The 4,745-nt window shown below is 42.2% G+C and overlaps 1 pseudogene; it reads left to right on the forward strand.

Annotated features, from left to right (window-relative positions):
• The first annotated feature begins 588 nt into the window (after positions 1-588).
• On the forward strand, positions 589-1,191 carry LOC110325467 (annotated as a pseudogene).
• The last annotated feature ends 3,554 nt before the right edge of the window (positions 1,192-4,745 follow it).

Below are 4,745 nucleotides of genomic sequence, written 5' to 3' on the forward strand. Positions count from 1 at the left end.
TCCGTTCTTTTATCCTGAAGTGATACACAGTTTTAATGTTAAGCTGTGTTTCTTGGATGCAGCAGAAGAATGAATCCTGTTTCTGCATCCGCTCTGTTAGTCTGTGTCTTTTTATTGGGGAACTGAGATCACTGATGTTGAGAAATCTATGAGCAGTATTTGTTGATTCCCATAAGCATATTGTGTTGTTGTAGAGTGTGTGTGTGTGTGTGTATTTCATCTCTTCTGATTTTTCCAGTCAGAGGTTATTCCTTGTATTTTCTTGAGTGTAGTTAACCTCTCTAGGTTGAAGTGTTTTTCTCTAGTGCTTTCTATAAGGCTGGAATCATAGAAAGATACTGCCTAAATTTGATTTAATCATGGACTGTCTTATATTCTCCATCTATGATGATTGAAAGTTTTGCTGAATATAGTAGTCTAAGCTGGTATCTGTGGTCTCTTAGAGTCTCCCAAACATCTGCTGAGGCCCTTCTGGTTTTTAGAGTTTCCATTGAGGCTGCGCAATGGTGGCACATGCCTTTAACCCCAGTACTTGGGAGGAAAAGGCATGGATGTATTTGCAGGGCCCAGGAATCTCACTGTTCTGGGATGTCCAGGCAGGCAGGCAGGACTGTGAAGTAATACAGATTGGAAGAGGTTCAGAAACACACGGATAGCAAGAGCACCCAGGGTGGCCCTACACCACAAGATGTATGACTTGAACAGGTTTCTGGAAGAAGTCCTAAGACAGCAGGCCAGGGGTGATGCTACCAAGAACTTTGAGTATGTTGGGCACTCACTGCTTCAGGAGAACTGTCCAAAATGTACATCATATGGAGGAGAGAGGTTCCATCCAGACAACAGGTCAAAGTTAGCCAAGCCCTCAGAAACTCTTTTTTTTTTAAAGATTGATTGATTTGATTGTATATGAGTACACTGTAGCTGTCTTCAGGAGCACAAGAAGAGGGCATCGATCCCATTACAGATGGTAGTGAGCCACCATGTGGTTGCTGGGAATTGAACTCAGGACCTCTGGAAGAGCAGTCAGTGCTCTTAACTGCTGAGCCATCTCTCCAGCCCCAAACCCCAGAAACCCTTAATACTACTGTCCAATCTAATTCCAGTTGGTGGACCAACTGCATGATTCCAGCAACTCAGGCTGTAGCCCTGATGTATCACTTCTACATAGCAGAAGTTGGACAACCTTTCTGAAGCCAAGGCAGGAAAAGTCTCGAAAAATAAAAAAATAAAAAAATGTATTTGTCTTTTAAATATAAAAATAAATAAAATATTTCTTTTAAATATTTGCAGTGTTTTCATTCTTACCAACAAAATTTGGCATTCATGTTTCTTCCTCTCCCGACACACGGTGCTGTGGGGCTCTGATGGTGTCTGCGATGCATATCAGAAAGCCTGAACTGAATGACATGCTGAGGATACAGTGGGTTTCATCTGTAGATCTTCCTAGTGAATTTTCTTTCTTTTTTTCTTTTTTTTTTTTTTTTTTTTTTTTTTTTTTTTTTTTTTTTACTCTTTCACAACAGATTTTATTGGTCGAGGAGCAGAGTACATTCCAGTTCTTATCACACGTACCCAAAAAGAGCCATATACTGTCATCACGTACCCAAACGCTGAAGAGTCACATTGTGTTTATGTACACAAATGAAGGGCTATGTATTGTTTTTCTTTGAACATATTCCAGTGATGTTCCAGCATCAAACTGGCAAGCTTCCCTAAGACCTCTCATAACAACCACATGCTCATAATCCTCTGCTCCACCAACTCACAATTTTATGCCACACACAAAACGTACTCATAATTTCCACCTTTCACAGCACCTTATCACAACTGTTAAGAAAACAGACTGCCATGACCACAGACATCACAGTCCTGACAGGGCAAGGACCAAAGACTGGCTGGCTTTCTTGCTTTGTTTTTGTTTTTGTTTTTGTTTTGGGGGGTTGTTTGTTTGTTTGTTTGTTTTTCGAGACTGGGTTTCTCTGTATCACCTGGCTGTCCTGGAATTCACTCTGTAGATCAGGCTGTCCTCGAATCGCCTGCCTCTGCCTCCCAAGTGCTGGGATTAAAGGCATGCACCACCACTGCCCGGCTGACTTTCTTACAAAATGGTTCTACCAGAAACACGGGACCAGATCTAACTGAAAATATTCCAGACACAAATGCATGACTGAGACTCCAGATTGCCATTTAGTATGCTTCGTATTGTAGGTTATAAAACTAGCCCCCTATACGGAATGTTATGGTGATCCCCAAGACAGTCACTGCCTCTCCTGATTCAGTGTCCTGCTATTTTCTGGTTGTACTAAATCATAAACATTTACACTTAAAAAAATGGGATAAGGTGGGATTTCCTCACCGTTTAAAAATGTTTCTAGAGCTAAAAACAAACAAACAAACAAACAACAACAACAACAACAACTCGCATTTACAAAATAGTTGGTAAAATCTTCCTCTGGATTGTACAAGAAGGGAGGTAGAGACCACTGACAGACCTGATGGATGCTTAGATGGAGTTGGCTTCTTTCTCTTCAGAGGCTGGACTCTCCATTTTCTGCAGGCAGATCTGTGGTTTGCTGGTCAGTCATTTCAGTTTGCCCTTTGCTCTCCGCTTCCCTTTACCTGCACTTCTTTTGTCTGATGCTTTATCCTTTCCTGCTGCCTTTTTCGGCTTCGCATCCACCTTGGCAGGGTCGGGCTTGGCCAACGGCGATGGTCTCCGTCTTCGCCGCTCCATCCGCACTAACCTTCCTCTTGGGCAACGTGACGACGCATGGGAGCCGCGTGTTGCCGAATCTGTCACGGAGCTGCACTGCCTAGCCACCAACACACGAACTGCCCCTAGTGAATTTTCATTTCAAGTCTTAAAAAAAAAAAAAAAAAAAAAAAAGTTAGGTTGCTTGTTATTTGTTGAGCTTTGTGAGTTTAATACATTCTGGATGCCATTTCTTTATTTTATCTGCAGATCCTCGCGTCCTTTGTTGCATATTGTAGGTATCCAGTATGTATTTGTTCAGTGTAGGAATGAGTGAATTCGACTACTTGACTGACAAACACTTGCTGTAGACTAGACTCAGTCGGTCTCTCAACCCACAGGAAACCAGGTTTTCAGTACTCAGGTGGGCAAGAAGTCGGCTAAAAGTGACAAATGGACACTGACACAGAGAGTGCGCTGTGGTAGTCTCAAATGTAGTCTCAAAGTGAGCATCAGATTTATATTACAGAAGAAAACAAAGAAGTTAGGTGACACATCAGCCAAGGTACATTGAAGTTATCTGACCCAAAACAGAGAAATGCATACATAAAGACTGGCAGGAACTAGGCAGGAGTTACAACTGAGGTAAAAGGCAGCCCTTTCTAAAGCCAGCCATTAGGAAACCAGATGAGGATTTCACACCCTAGTCACAATTTGTGCTATTCCTCTGAGCCTTGTGAAAGTTTGCACCAGGTGGTTCTGTTCTACTAACTATTCTACTAACACTTTTATGAATAATACAATACTCCAGTTCCTCCTTAAACCACAACCCACCTTCTTTCTACTATGTAATGTAGGCTGCCATTCGTGTCTGTAATGAGAATTCTAAGTTTACTATTTTTGAACTAGCCCTGAGATTTCTAGCTCCTATCCAGTAAAATACTGCAAGAAAGCATGCAAGACCCTCCACACTAGCACAGGGACAAATCTGGTTATGGGACACCAGAGACTCTCCAGGAGACAAGTTTCCGTGAAACTTTTTGCCTCAGGACTGCGGCCTGCCACTTTTGGACTTGCCACGCAGATTTCACTGGAGTGGGTGTGGCAAACACTCTTAGATTTTATTTCTATACTGGTTCCTCTCTGATACAGTAACTTGAAATTCTGGGATATAGTGCATTCGTACAGGCAGGATTATATACGAAAAGTACTTGTAAAGCAGAAACAGTCAATCGGAAAGAAACTAACACAAAATTCCTTTCAGAAACCGCAGTTTGTTAGGAGAAAGGGCCTCCAGGTTGGAGGGGAAAACATTCAGCAACAACAACATAATATATAGAGAGACTTAAAGGTGATGGGGCCTTAAAGGGAAGGAGAAGCTTCCCTTTTAAGACCTGGGGTGAGAATAAAGCTAGATAGGTGCTGGGACCCATGCACACCTTTAGCATAGATTTGAGTCTGAGGTCAGCCAGGCTACACAATCCAACCCTGCCTAAAAAATAAAATAAAATAAAATAAAATAAAATAAAATAAAATAAAATAAAATAAAATAAAAGAGTGACGCTATGGAAAAGGAAGAGTGTGCTGCCAAGAGCGCTTCCCAGAGCAAAATCCCGAGAAAAAAGCATCAGACTTTTGTAAGTCAAGATGGTGCATATCCGGCAGGAAGTTTCACATCACATGACTTAGTTTAGCATGAAGAGCATGCTAAACTAAGGAGCAGGGAAGATCATAGAACAATAAATTAAGAGCTGTCAAGCCAAGGATATAGATACAGAGACAAAATTTAGAGCTAAGATGAAAGGATGGACTATCCAGAGACTACCCCATCTGGGGAATCCATCCCATAATCGGCCACCAAACCCAGATACTAATGCACATGCCAGCAAGATTCTGCTGAAGGGACCCTGATATAGTGGCCTCTTGTGAGGCTATGCCAGTGCCTGGCAAACACAGAAGTGGATGCTCACAGTCAGCTATTGGATGGAACACAGGGCCCCCAATGGAGGAGCTAGAAAAAGTACCCAAGGAGCTGAAGGGAGCTGCAACCCTG

This window comes from Mus pahari, chromosome 1 (assembly GCF_900095145.1).
Source record: "Mus pahari chromosome 1, PAHARI_EIJ_v1.1, whole genome shotgun sequence".
In the NCBI taxonomy this organism is placed as follows: Eukaryota; Metazoa; Chordata; class Mammalia; order Rodentia; family Muridae; genus Mus; species Mus pahari.